Source organism: Cynocephalus volans, chromosome 8, assembly GCF_027409185.1.
Source record: "Cynocephalus volans isolate mCynVol1 chromosome 8, mCynVol1.pri, whole genome shotgun sequence".
Classification (NCBI taxonomy): Eukaryota; Metazoa; Chordata; class Mammalia; order Dermoptera; family Cynocephalidae; genus Cynocephalus; species Cynocephalus volans.
In genome coordinates, this window is record NC_084467.1 from 3,347,667 (window position 1) to 3,362,542 (window position 14,876).

Genomic DNA, 14,876 nt, shown 5'->3' on the forward strand with positions numbered 1-14,876 from the left:
TCAGAAGTTCACAACTAGGATCCGTGCATTTACATCCCAGACAGATAGCAGTATTTGCTGACTTTGTAAAATAGAATGCAGATACCAGGGCATTGGCACATAAGGGGTGGGGGCTCCTGCCAGCTTGCTTCTCCACACCCTCAAGGGCTCAGACTCCGTGGGCCCTACATGGGCCTCTTCAGAATCCAGGGGAAGGAAGGGAGCTGCTCCTCGGAGTTTCTCTGCAGCCTGGTTGGCACTGTGTCACTGGCCTTGGCATCCGCTCTAGAAACTGTGTCCTGGCATGGCTCCTCCCCACCTTGTGCAGGCAGGCAGTGGTCAGTAGTTGGACAGGTTTTCAGGGGGTGAGTGGCTTTTGTGCTCCAGCTTGTGACATATTTCCTTCCTTCACCTGGACAGGAGAACCTGCAATTTTTATTCCAAGCTCCAGATCCCTAGAGAACAACATATCCGTGAAAGCAGAATGCAAGCTCCATGCTGATGCCAGAGACAGGGATGGGGGATCCGAGCTCGGGAATGCCCTGGGAGAGGGTCCGGGGGGGCCCTGCATGAGCCACCTCCCACGTAGCTCCCTCTAGGAATCTCCAGAAACTCGGGGCCCACAGTTCATCACCTGTGTCAGGAGCTACGAGCAGTTTTTACAAAACATTTGTTTTTACCTCAATAAATTTGCAAGCCATCTTCATAGTAGAACTGAGTGCTACTCTTGTTTATGTCACCTTCTGAGTACACGTCACTTACTGTATATACATGGATGAGGGAACAAGTTCCCGTTTCTTCCAAATTACATTTGTTATTACTAAAGTTAAACGCCCGGGACAGCGTCATAAGGCTTAGCAAATTAATTCACAGTACATTGGACGTTGCTAATCTAATGCGACAGATGCTTATCTTGGAAAAGATTTATGGTTCCTCATAATATAGTCTGGTGCTAGATTAATTTGTTTAACAAAACAAATTTAAAAGGGAGAAAATATGTGCATTTGCTTCTAATGCAGGGAAATGTTAATTCTGGGAAGCGATGCCTTCTGCAAGGAAGGGAGAAGGCGGTTTACAGAAGCCCTCATTGGGGGCAGAACGGCAGGCCTGAGCTTCCAGGCCAAGGTGAAGGGAAGAGAAGAAAGGCAGAGATGAGGCCCCTTGCCAGTTTGTCACAGCCCAACTGGTACTCCGTAGTAAATTAGACTCAAGCAGGAGCAATTCAAGTTAGACACTGGGAAGAACTGACTAGGGGTAGAGAAAGTGAGCTATTTGCCTGCACTACTGGGAACAGGCTGCATACACTCCTTATGTGGAACTCCCAGCTGAAGGGGCTTGTGGTGCTGGGCAGGAAAACTGAACTGTTTAGGTTTCCTGGATGAAAGGGGTGGTGGGGCAGAGGACTGACCTCCCCCAAGACCCCTTTGTCTCAACAGTCCTCAGATGGAGACCTGGGCCCCCAACTCTTTGTGGAGTGTGACCACTGTTTACAATTCTCGGACAGAATTTAAAGCAGCAAGAGTGGTCTTGGGGACCCCAGCGCTGCAGTCTGGGAAGCCATGCAGTGCTGTGGTTAGCAGCATGTGCCTCAAGGATGGAGATTCAGGGGAAAATCTGGGCTCTGCTGCACGTAGTTGTGGGACCCTGGGAAAGGTCTCTTCTCTCCTGGTCTCCTACATGGTTGCTGTGAGGCTTCAGTGGATCAACACAGCACAGAATACAGAGCCCGGCCCTAAGAATCCTCATACGCATCTGTTGCTTTTATACCCAGCAAGAGTGGTTCGCAGGTTGCCAGTGACAAAGGCAGAACAGGCCACCATGGACTCAGGAGTCTTGTCATCACAGACACACCCAGCTTTGCTCACTTATTGTTCGGGGCACCCTGAAATCTGGACTTGGAGTTTTCAGAAGTGATATTAAGCATTCCTTAAGTCAGTTCTGTTGTCCAAAAAGGGACCTTTGGAATTAGGTTTTAGGATTTATGAGTTTTATTTTTGCTTCTGTAGAAAAATGTTTGGAAGGGGCATGTTACATTTTTCTGTCTATTGGTTGTACAGGCATTGCTGGGCACAGAAAGGACAGGTGGCTGGTGATTTGGTGCACTCTGAAATCCGTCAGGAACTAACATTACGTGAAATAGCAGGGCTATCTCATGTACAAGGGCTCTCTCTCAGGAATCCCCTTGTAGGTGAAGTAATTGGGAAATCTCCCAGCGGCTTAGGGTGATGGTTATGAGTCCCACCGCCTGCCTTTAAACTCCTGACTTCACCTCATGTTAGCTATGTGAGCACAGGCAATGTGCTTGTCTTCTCTGTGCTTCAGTGGGAATAATAGTTACCCATCTCCTAAGATTGTTGCAAAGATTGTTGTAAAGAGAAAGTGCATGCCAAGTGCTCAGTGCCGGGCACACAACAGCTGCCCAGTCTGTGTTTGCTGCTGTTAATGTAAGGATGACAGTGATGGTGATGATGACGATGACGGTGATGATGATGATGATAATAATGATGGTGATAACAGTGATGATGGTGATAATGATGATAGTGGTGATAATATAGTGGTGATGTTGGTGGTGATGATGATGGTGATGATGATGGTGGTGATGATGGTGATGATGATGGAGATGATGATGGTGGTGATGATGAAGATGATGATGATGGTGGTGATGATGGTGGTGATGATGGTAGTGATGATGGTAATGATGATGATGGAGATTATGATGGTGGTGATGATGAAGATGATGATGATGGTGATGATGTTGATGATGATGATGGTGATGATGGTGATGATGATGGTGGTGATGATGGTGGTGGTGATGATGGTGGTGATGATGGTGATGATGATGGTGATGATGATGGTGGTGAAGGCGATGATGGTGATGATGATGGTGGTGATGATGATGGTGGTGATGATGATGGTGGTGATGATGGTGGTGATGATGGTGGTGATGATGATAGTAGTGATAATATAGTGGTGATGTTGATGGTGATGATGATGGTGGTGATGATGTTGATGATGATGCTGTTGGTGGTGATGATGATGGTGATGATGATGGTGGTGATGATGTTGATGATGCTGTTGGTGGTGATGATGGTGGTGATGATGGTGGTGATGAAGATGGAGATGATGGTGGTGATGATGAAGAAGATGATGATGGTGGTGATGATGGTGGTGATGATGGTAGTGATGATGGTAATGATGATGATGGAGACTATGATGGTGGTGATGATGAAGATGAGGATGATGGTGATGATGTTGATGATGATGATGGTGATGATGGTGATGATGATGGTGGTGATGATGGTGGTGATGATGATAGTAGTGATAATATAGTGGTGATGTTGATGGTGATGATGATGGTGGTGATGATGTTGATGATGATGCTGTTGGTGGTGATGATGGTGGTGATGAAGATGGAGATGATGGTGGTGATGATGAAGAAGATGATGATGGTGGTGATGATGGTGGTGATGATGGTAGTGATGATGGTAATGATGATGATGGAGACTATGATGGTGGTGATGATGAAGATGAGGATGATGGTGATGATGATGTTGATGATGATGGTGGTGGTGATGGTGATGATGGTGATGATGATGGTGGTGATGATGGTGGTGGTGATGATGGTGGTGATGATGATGGAGATGATGATGGTGGTGAAGGTGATGATGGTGATGATGATGGTGGTGATGATGATGGAGATGATGATGGTGGTGATGATGAAGATGATGATGATGGTGGTGATGATGGTGGTGATGATGAAGATGATGATGATGGTGGTGATGATGGTGGTGATGATGATAGTAGTGATAATATAGTGGTGATGTTGATGGTGATGATGATGGTGGTGATGATGTTGATGATGATGCTGTTGGTGGTGATGATGATGGTGATGATGATGGTGGTGATGATGTTGATGATGCTGTTGGTGGTGATGATGATGGTGGTGATGATGGTGGTGATGATGAAGATGATGATGATGAAGATGATGATGATGGTGGTGATGATGGTGGTGATGATGATGGAGATGATGATGGTGGCGAAGGTGATGATGGAGATGATGATGGTGGTGATGATGATGGAGATGATGGTGATGATGATGGTGGTGATGGTGATGATGGTGATGATCATGATGGTGATGATGTCATTGGTGGTGATAATGATGTTGATGATGATGGTGGTGGTGGTATAGTGGTGACACAGATAATGATGATGATGATATAATGGTGATGGTCGTGGTGATGACAGTGGTGATAATGATGGTGATGATGATGATGACAATACTGATTGTTATCACTGTGTGATTAACTGCCACCAGCTTTGAGGGGTTATTTAATGCAGTCATTGAGGCTTCATCCCTGACCTTGGTGCTCTGTGCAGCAGAGGTGTAGATGGTGCTAGCCAGGAGTTGCTTGGGATGGAAAATCACCTGGCACAGGTTTCCAGCAGCACTGGATTCCAGCCTCACATGAGTGCTGGCAGAGGGTGACCGTCACATGGGTCAGAAGTTCACATGAGGTCAAGAGAGGAGGGCTCCCCATAGTGCAGCTCCATCTTCCTATGACAGCTCTCCTGCTGGTCATGTTTTGAATCTGCAATCACAAAATCTCCCAGGAGAAAAACAGAAAATCATTTCCTTAGAGCTCATAAAGCAAGCTTGTAGGGAATTCAAGCCAATTGATTTCTGTTCCTGAATATGCCCACTGTGGGAATGCCTGAGACATGGGTGCTTGGCATACAGCTGGTGATTAGTACAGGCTTACTGAACCTTTGTGTTCATTCTTAGACCTTGTAAGTTGGCACCTGGCTCCGTGACTCCCCAGCTGCTCAGACATATCTGGTGCTTTCCCCAGTTGTCCATGTTTGCATCTCTCGGAAGGCGTACCACCCAGTAGAGAACGTGAAGCCCTACAGGGTCCCCATCATCATTTAGGGTTTGTCCCCATTCGATCAATCACGTGTTCGTGACATCCAGCAGCTCAAGGATACAATGGCTCAAATGTCTCTGAGTCCTGCCTGGTAGTTTTTACATTGGAATCAACTCATGCATTTCCAGGGATGATTTCCAAGTTGCTTTGTCCTTTTCACCAGGAGAGCCTTCAGTGTCCTTTAGGTGTGTCCCTTTGTAAACACAAGGGACAGGCTGCTGTCATTTTCTCTGCATACTGATAGTCAGCTGACCTGAGGAGAGGCACAGGCCTGCCAACCTCGGGAGCAAGTCTCATGACAATGAAATATTTTCCAAATACCAGAATTGGAGTGGAAGGAAATTAGGAGATGATGTAACAGGGAGAGACAGGCTCCTTCCCCTTCTGTTTAAAGCTGCAATGGCAGTTTAAATGTGAGCCCCTTTTAATTAAGTTGCTGGGTGTTTGCTGCCAGGGGAGTGAATCTGTCCTTAATTTAAAGATATTTGAAGCAAATGACTCATGAACTTCAAAAATTTTGAATTGGGATAAGAGCATCAAAAAACAAATGAGCATTTGGAGCTGCATGAGGCGTCCTAGACTCTTCAGATGGCGAGGCTGGTCTGTAGGGTCTTAACTGGGCCTTTCTGAACAGAGGTGGCATGACCGGTCCTGCAAGCTGTGGCTTTGGACGGTGGCCCGTGCACGCTGTTCGTGGTCATGGGGGAGCTCATGTGTTGGCCAGCAACTCTCTGGACCCGCACGGCCTCTGAGAGCACTCCCGCTGCTTCTGATGAGCAAAGCTGGGTTCACCCCATATGGATAAACACGCTCCGACTCATGAAAGTCCAGCCTCTGGTTCTTCTGGAGATGACTGTATCCTAGGCTTCCTTTTATTCCCCTTTCACGTGCTCCTTGCTCCAACTTACTGTGTTTTGTGCTTCTGAAGTGTCTTTGTTCCAACAGGGCCTCATTTTCCTTTTAAGAGCAAGTTGGGGATCAGGGAAGGTTCTTTAACCCTTGCTGAACCGTGTGTCTACCCTAACGCACTTCCTCCCTGGGAGCTGCTGAGTTCCTTTCTCCTGGGCTCTTTTCCTTCCTCAGGCCCTCCAGGGCTGCCTCTGCCTGTTGTCCTATTGGGGAGTTGGCAGCAGGAAGGCGCCTTCATTGACACCCCCCACCTGGAAACTGATGTCCTTTAATGGGACAGGTAGGGTTGCTGACTGGCTATTCAGGCATCGGGGAATTGCATGAAATACGCTCCAGTAGAATATGCGTATGCACCTTACAGCGTGCATTTTACTAAATACTGGATTGATAACAGATCCATTTGATATACAGTGGATTGAATTCATGGTTTTCATCCACTCACAGTGGAACGACTCTGAGCATTGAGATTAAGTATTAGACAGGACACCATTTTTAGAATTTTTATTTGACTGTGATACGAGGACCAATTTTAGAATTTCTGGCTTCATCGTGTATTCAATAAATCATCAACTCTACACTTGGTTGATAGGAAACTCATACCTTAGAGGGGGGAGCAGGAGATGATGGAAAGCATGGCCCCTCACCCTCTTTTCGAGAAGTTTAAAAGAGAGTTTAAAAAGCTGTCTGCAAAAGCAGAACCAATAAGGGCACATCATTGCACAAGCGAGAAATGACAGGTAAGGACTGTAAAGGAAACGTCACTAACTTCGTCAATTACCAGTTATCCTGGCAACACAGATTCAAAGGAGGAGGGGACCATTGCAGGTGGGAAGGGCCAGGTGAGGTTTCTTGGAGCCAGGTCCTGATGATGAGGAGGCTGGGCATGGGCAGATGGCAGTGAGCGGGGGGGGGGGGGAATAGAGTGGGCAGAGCTTCTACAAGCCCAGATCTGGAGGGAACTGGGCTGAGTGGCAGCCACACGGGACTCAGTGCCCCCACCTCTAGAACAGATGTGGATAAGATGACCTTTGAGGCCCCTCCTCCAGCACTGATTTTCCCCAAGAATGGGTGCACCCCAGTGTTTCTTCTTTTGTAGCTAGAGCAGTGGCCTTGGAGAGGGCTGCCTGCCCTCCTTCCAGCATCCACAGTTGGCAGTCCTTTGGGAAGCCAGCAATGAGATCAGTGGTTCCTGTGCACAGGCAAGCTTGGGGCCAGGAGGGGGAGATGGCCATGGACTGGACTGGATTTTGGGGTGACGGGTGCCTTTCTCCTGGGTAAACCCCCTCCTCAGCCCCTGCCAAGGGATCACAATGTCTAGCTTGACAGGTCCACATGCGAATACTCCCTGTAGAAGAGGCATCAGCCTCACCTTCACAGCAGCTGAGTTCCAGGTAACGCTTGAGAGCTCCCCAGCCTGTCGCTGCCACCCAGTTCTGGAGACTCAGCCAAAATCACGGCAGACCGACGCGTGATGGACAGATGCACCGTGTGGTTGGACGTGAAGATGAGGCTTCGGGTCTCTGCTTTCTACGCAGTTCAGTGCATCTTGCAAACCTCACCTCTCAGTCTGTTGCAAGGGGGTGAAGATCAGCAAGAATAGAGAAGTAAACTTTCTCCTTCCAGAAGTTTCTTTCAGCAGCGGGGAAAGCCAGTTTGTCACGGGAGCAGAGGCTGAGAATCTGCCCGTGGAGGAGAACAATGGGCAGCACGAGTTGGGGACGAAGCTGGTGCTGGCGGAGAGAGAGCACCTGCCTGGCCAAGGTGGAACCTAGGGCTGCCTGCTGTTGGCCGCCAGCAGCAAGCCCTTGGCTCTACCATGTGACATCATGGTCCTTGGCTTACATGCCTGCAAAACTGGGAAGTAATTTCTCTCTCATAAGGTTGTTCTGAGGCTGGGCTATGTCCACTCATGTGGAAAGCTCGGCACCACAGTGAGTATTCAGACAACACTAGTTGATAAGAGGCCTTTAAGATGCATGCAAGTCCACCTTGCCTCGTGGCTGCGCAGGGGACACTGAACGGTGCTGTGGGGAAAGTGCTGCTTGTGCTCTGTCTCCTCCAGAATCCTCCCCAAAGCCCATCAGGAAGTACAGTTGCCCGCTCAGTGCTGTTCTGTCCATGTCACGACCCTTCCCTGCTCTGGAAGGCTGTGGTCCTCGTCATGGCAGTCAGACCTACCGCAGGAAGCCATCAACAACCCCCCGATGTGCCAGGTCCACGCCCCCCCAACACGTGGTTCGTGCGAACACTGCCATGAGGATGGGGTGGGGGTGGGGCCTCTGCAGTGGGCAGGCTCATGGCCCCCAGTGTCCTCGCACACTGACTTCCTGTAAGTAGCCCAAACAACACGTTCCAGTGTGCCAAGCGCATGCTGGCCTCCTGGCTGTTCTGAAAACCACCCTAGGACGTGGGAGGGGGAGGACGTTTGAAGCTGAGAAAGACTGAGACCCTTGTGAGAGCGGCTCAGGGCTGGGACCCAGCTCTCCTGACTCCCAGACCATGATTCCAGGGGGAGCCCTTCGGGGCTCGGGGACCCTCCCAACACACACTCCTGCTGCCTGAAGCATCAAGACTCCCAAGTGTGGGCCCAGATCCAGGAGGAAGTCGATTGCTTTATTCATTAGGAAGTTCCTGATCTTTTTCATCCTCTTGGCCCTCCTAGAAACTCCAGGAGGGCCTCTCCATCAGCAGAGCCATGGCAGGGTGGGCGGCAGCACCCTGCAATCTCGGAGCCACACGCTCTCCAAAAATGCCAACAGCTCATCTCAGGACAGATATGGCCTGGGACCAAGGCTGAGCCACTGAGTACTACACCTGGGTCCCCGTCACTTATTCCCACCTCCGCAAGCAGGGCAAAATCATCATTATCTAGGGTGGGGAGCAGGAAGAAAGACCACAAGGAGAGGGGCTGCTGGAGAACCATGGGTTGGGTAAAGGCCACCAAGGGGAGGAGGAGGAAAGTCCAGAGTGGCCGTCACCCTGGCAGACCCTGAGCCCAACTTTGTAGCGATGTTTGGAATGCCCTGCCACTCGCTATCACTCGCTAACAACGCACCTGTTCACAGAAATAGAGTCTGCCTATACTAGTGGGTTTCAAAACTCAGTATAGTGCCCTGAGGGCAGTGTAGAGGAAATAAGAAGGACAGTGACTTACGATAAAGTGCTGTTTGTGTGAGTGTAAGTGCCCAGGCCTGTTGTCACCAGATGGAGAGATGCGGCAGGCAAAGCCTGTTCCCTGTGTTTAGCATCACCAGGATCGTGACAGCCACACCAGCTGAGACAGGTGCATATTCTGACATTAAGGGCAGGTGACTTTTCAAAATGGTGAATGACTCTCTGTGATGTTCAGGACAAAGTAATATCATCTTTTGATTTACACGGTGGTTGCATTCTGGGGAATGTCAGTGCATATGACAACCTTGCTCAGAGTGTTTTTGTGGGAACGTGCAGCAGGACTGTGGAAGTCTACCATGTGAGAAGGACCATGCCCCTTCCACAGGCTCTAGGGAGGGCCCTTTCCTCCCTCTTCCATATTCTGGTGGCTGCTGGCAGCCCTGTGCCTGCAGAAGCGTCACTCCAGCCTCTGCCTCTGTCTTCACATGGCCTTCTCCTGTGTCTCTGTCTGTCCTATAAAGACACCTGCCATTGGATTTAGGGCCCACCCGGAAAATTCAGGGTGATCTCGTCTCGAGATCCTTAACTTAATCACATCTGCAAAGATCTTTTTTCCAAATAAGGCCACAGTCAAGGGTTCCGGGGCTCAGGACATAGACATATCTTTTGGGGGTCTGCCATTCAGCCCCCTGCAATCGGAGGCTTTCCTCAGCTCTGACTGAGCCACCCTTACCTCAGGGTCAGGAGTGTCTGGGGGTCTCTCCTTCGGAGGCTACGCCCACCCTTCATCCTGCCTCCACCCCCGGCTTTGCTGGAGAAGGCAGGCCAGGGAGCGCATCGGCCCACTGTCCACTCCCCGCCCCAGCCCAGAGCTGCCCAGAGCCCCAGGGAGCCCCTAGGTTTGGAGAAAAGGGAGCCCCTCTTCGTGTTCATCACAGAGTGGGTTGAGCTTGACCAGAGAGGTCAAAATGCCTGACTCTCCTAGCCTGTCCCCTGCAGATCCCTCATTCATTCATTCATGAGTTCATCTGTTTGAAAGTGTTCACTGAGCACCTGCTATGTTCTTCACACTGAGGTGACAGCAGGACAAATGGTACAGCAGACACACAGACAGACAGACAGAGGAAGATGCAGACAGGGTGGGAGGGCGAGTGTGTCTGGGAGGTCCCCCAAGGAGGTGGTCGTCCAGATGAGACCTGAATGAGGAGGAGGAGGGGAGAGGAAGGTGGGGCAAAGAAGCCGAGATGGGAAGACCCCAGTGTGGTGGGTGACAGTGATTTGGAGGTGGGGGCTGGGGCAAGATCCTGGGGACACCTGGAGGCCATTACGAGGGTTTGGGATTTGTTCTAAGTATGATGGGGAGTCCCCAGACACTCAGGAGTGGCATGGTCTGACAGGTGCTGCAGGAGGACCCAGCTGCTCTCAGGACAGTCTTGGGAGTGGCAGGAACCCGGGCAAGAGGTGACGACCTCCACACTTGTGTAGGGATGGGGACACAGCGGCAGATTCCCACTTGAAGGGAGCATTATCGGACTTAAAGAGCTATCAGATGTGGGGCAGAGAGAGAGAGAACAATCTAGAAGGTCTCCCCTGTTTTTGGTCTGAGCAACTCAAAGCTTTAACTGGAAGTGGTGCCTCTTGCTGAGATGGGGAGAGCCTGGTGGGCAGGGGATTGGAGAGGACAGTCAGTGGTGGCCTTTAGCCATGTTAAATTGAAGCCACCCTCCTGGCCATCCAAAGGGAGGCGTCTGTGGGAACTCCTTGGATTTATGAGTTCACAGCTCAGGGGGGCTGGCCCAGCCAGGAGTAGAAGCTGGTGTGTGGGTGAAGGCTGTGGAAGAGTTGAGACCGCCTGGATGCAGTGGACAGCACGAGCAGAGATGGGACAGGGCACTGGGGGAATCAGGGAGCAGTGAGGAAGAGCCGATGGGGAGCAGCAGGGGGCACCGTGGGAGCCTGGAGAAGAAAGCATTTGACAGAGGATGGAGTGGCACCTGTGTCCGAGCTCCTGAAGGTGGGAAAGAGACCAGAGGCCACCGTCACCTTTGTCAAGGTGCAGGTAATCGGAGACCTGGTAAGACAGAGCCCTACTGGAGTGGATTCCAGGGGACACAGGAGGTGAGTCAGTGGACGTGGTGGGTGGAACCAAGTATTTTGAGGAGTTTGCTCTTAAAGGTAATGGAGAAAAGGAGACAGTAGTCGGAAGATCACAAAGGTGGACAAGAATTTGGGTTCTGTGTTTTGCCATTTTTCTTAACATGGGAGAAGTAAGGCCTGTCTTACCCAATGTAAGCGATCCAGTCGAGAATGGAACTTGATGACGCAGGGGGATAGGAACATTGTGAAGCCATGTCCTGAAGAAGACAGGAATCAGCCCTGTCTGTCGGTGATGCTGACATCTGTGCTCAGTCTGGCTGTGATAAGTTGTGCTTGCTGCAGAGAGGCTGAGAGGCGTTCATGAGAAAACTGGTTTGGAAATCTTGCATCCCATCCCGAGGGCAGACTTTTTCCCCTTTTTACTTGTGAGAATCTATAATAGTTGGAGTAGGAGAAGTCCATGGTGAACAACATAGACAAGGTGCCAGCTCTTGCTGAACAGCATCCCCAGGTGGTGTAGACAGTGCGCAGGTGCACGCAGAGGTCGCAGGTGCATGCAAAGGTCGCAGGTGCACACAGAGGTCACAGGTGCACACAGAAGTCCCCACATAAACACAGAGGTTCCAGGTATGCACAGAGGTTGCAGTGCACACAAAGGTTGCAGGTGCACGGAGAGTTCACCACAGAGGTCACAGGTGCATGCAGATATCACAGGTACACGCAGAGGTCCCAAGTGCACACAGAGGTCGCAGGTGCACGCAGAGGTTGCAGGTGCATGCAGAGGTCCCAGGTGCACGCAGAGGCCCCAGGTGCACGCAGAGGCCCCAGGTGCACACAGAGTTCACCACAGAGGTCGCAGGTGCATTCAGAGGTCGCAGGTGCACACAGAGGTCTCATGTAAAGATAGACGTCTAAGGTACACACAGAGGTCGCAGGTGCAAGTAGAAGTTGCAGGGGCACGCAGAGGAACCAGGTGCATGCAGAGGTCGCAGACACACACGAGGTCAAGTCACATGGATATGGGCAGAGCAGAAAGAATGCAGATTGGGCTGTGGCTACGGGCTGCGGCTCAAAGGTGCTGCCCGCACCTCGCGTTCCCATGCTGACTCACGTGTTGGCATCTTCCCAGGTGGAAGGCGCAGGGCTTACCAGACCACCCCCCTTGAACAGCTTCCTCGATCCCACTGCTGGAACCGCCTTGCTCCTGCTCAGGCCTGGCTGAGAAGTGAAGCAGCCGCCTCTCACCTTCCCCTCTGACGCCCAAACTTTGCTGGGAATGTGCATTAAGTTGGCCTGTGTGGGGACCCCAGACCCAGGGCTGGCTTAGTACCAGTGGGGAATATAAGCCACCGAAGACCAGTCAGTGGTCAGCTGCCTGTTCTTAGCAAGACAGGCAGAAGCTTCTGGCCAGTGGGGACTGGCTCATCAACAGAGACTGGACTCAGGAGGGGTTGAGCCAGGTAGGGCCAGCAGCAACGTGGGCTTCCTTGGACATTCAGTGGAGGGCTGGGGACCGTCCAGACCCTCCATGCCACAGTGGGGGAAACTGAACCAACCTGGCTTGGCCAAGTGCACTGTCGCTCCCTGGAGAGCAGACACTCTCACCTGCTGTGCTGTACCCTGACTGCCCTGGGGTGGGCACCTTGTGGGGCAGAGCCTGGAGTGACGGGAGGGGGCAGGACAGTTACCCATTACCAAGATCTCCTGGAGGTTCCTTCTGACCACGGCCCCAGCTATCAGTTCTTCCTGTGAGCAGCTTATCCTGTGGGGATGTTTAAAATCCCCCACCACCCCCCAGGTTGGGAGGCCCCTGTCTGGCAGCTGGGGACTGGGAGGGAGTGGAGGTCCTGCTGGGACCCTCAAGATTGTCCTGGGGCCTTTCCGTGACTGGGCTTGTGCTCGCCCACCTCCCCCACCTCCACCCCTTTTCCCTTTGAAGTCCCCACCCCTGGGACCTGCTGGTGGTTTGTCTCAATGTCATGAAGCCTCTCACAGTACAGGCACCTGCTCAGATGTCCAGTCTGCCTGGCCCAGCAGTACCAGTAACAGCGAGTGTCACCTGAGTGCTCAGCACCTCCCACGGGTGCTCACCCAGCTGGGAACTCCTTGAGGGGCAGCAACAAACATAGACCCCCCAATCCTGCACCCCCGCACCCCAGCTCCTCACACCCTGCTGGGCCCACAGCTGGCACTATACCCATGTTCTCAACAGTTTTTTAAAAATGCAACTTCTGGGCTCAGTGGTAGCTGCAGGGATGGGTCCTAAGTGCTGGAGTGCTGTGCCGGTCTTTAGACCTTTAATGTGACAGAGAAAGAAGAAATGAAAAGGAGAGACAGGGTAATGATGTCCTGTGCTTCTGAAAGTCACCAACATCCAGACTGAAGGCAGGTACTGTTCTCCTGCAAGGACCATCCCGCCCTCGGACGCAGAGCAGAGCCACATGTGCAGTCAGCCCAGTCAAATGTCCCCACCATAAAAGCCACGTGCCACTCTCTGGCTCAAGGGGGCCAGGGAAGCGCAGGGGGCTGTCAGCTTAGCTCCACCATTGGGTTTAGACAGCAGCCTGTGGTAGGGGATTTGGATCCAGGCTGGGTGGTATCTTCTGTCTGTGGGGTCCTAGGAACCCTTCCATGTCTCATGAATGCACGAGCTCTCATGAATTAAGCTCACTGGATGGGGCCGTGTCCATCTGTTCATGGTCCCCCTTGTGCCTGGCCAGGACTGTGCAGGTGACATGCTCAACAGGGACATGGTTGATGAACAGGTACCCTGTCTGGTGGGCCCCTGCCTCCCCTCAAAGTGGGTGCATGTCTTGGAAAGAGGCCACACTATTCAGGATCCCCCTGCATGTTAGTGGCTGACCCCAGGTCACATTCAGGTCACCTGACCCATCTGCATCAGGGCACAGTTCCTCAGTGAGCGGGCCCCAGAGTGCTCCTTCCAATGCCATTTTTACTTTAACATTTTTGTTAGAAATGTCTGGGGAGGACACAGTACGTAAAGGTGAACGGGTTTTCCTAATTCCTGGGGCTATTGTTATGGGAATGTACACATGTTCCCACTGGTGGTATCACCAATGTGCAGATGTTTACCACGCACCACCTCGAGCAAAAGAGAGTTGACAGTGTTTCCCAAACTCATTTGGCCACAGGACCCTGAATGTGGAGAGCCTATCAGGATGGTGTTCCACGGATCACTGAACTTTGGGAAGCTCATCTCCAGTGGCCCTGAGGTCTGAGGCAGCTATCAGGGGTGGACCTCACTGTCTATGAGCTTAGCTAGCAGTAGTGGGACATTAGAGTGTCAAGTTTAGAGTTTTATAGGACTCAGAGCAGGGCTGGCAAATGATGACCCCTGGGCCAAACTGGCCCTCCACTTGCTTTTGTAAGTAAAGTTTTATTGGAACACAGCCACACTCATTTGTTTACGTGGTGCCTGTCTGTTTTTATGCTTCAGTGGCAGAGTTGGGTGGTTGCAGCACAGACAGTACAACTCACGGGGGCCAGAGTACTTGTTCTCTGGCCCTTTACAGAAAAAGTTTGCCATCTCTGGAGTGGAGTCATGCACTAAAGGGAACCCCCAACTAGAATGCAGAGGCTCTGGGCTGGTCTGCAGACGCCTTCACTCCCGATTTCCTACAGGAGCTGTGATGGGGCGTGGGGGAGAAAGAGGGGGCGGAAGAAGCCACGGCCGGAGGCGCTGGGCAGAGAAGGGTGGCAGCGTGTTGGTCTGCAGGCAGTCCTCGTCTGGCCGTGTCACAGAGCGTTCTGAGCCTCAGGAGTGAGAGGTGTAACGTGGCCCTGTCCTGAGTTAATACTCCTAAGCTAGGCTTCCCTGCTTACCGCCCTTCC

At 51.6% G+C, this 14,876-nt stretch overlaps 1 protein-coding gene across 1 annotated transcript in view; it reads left to right on the forward strand.

Annotated features, from left to right (window-relative positions):
- AJAP1 (adherens junctions associated protein 1) overlaps nt 1–14,876 on the forward strand; it is a 64,157-nt gene that overhangs the window by 4,833 nt on the left and 44,448 nt on the right. The gene's annotated exons all lie outside the window — the stretch shown is intronic.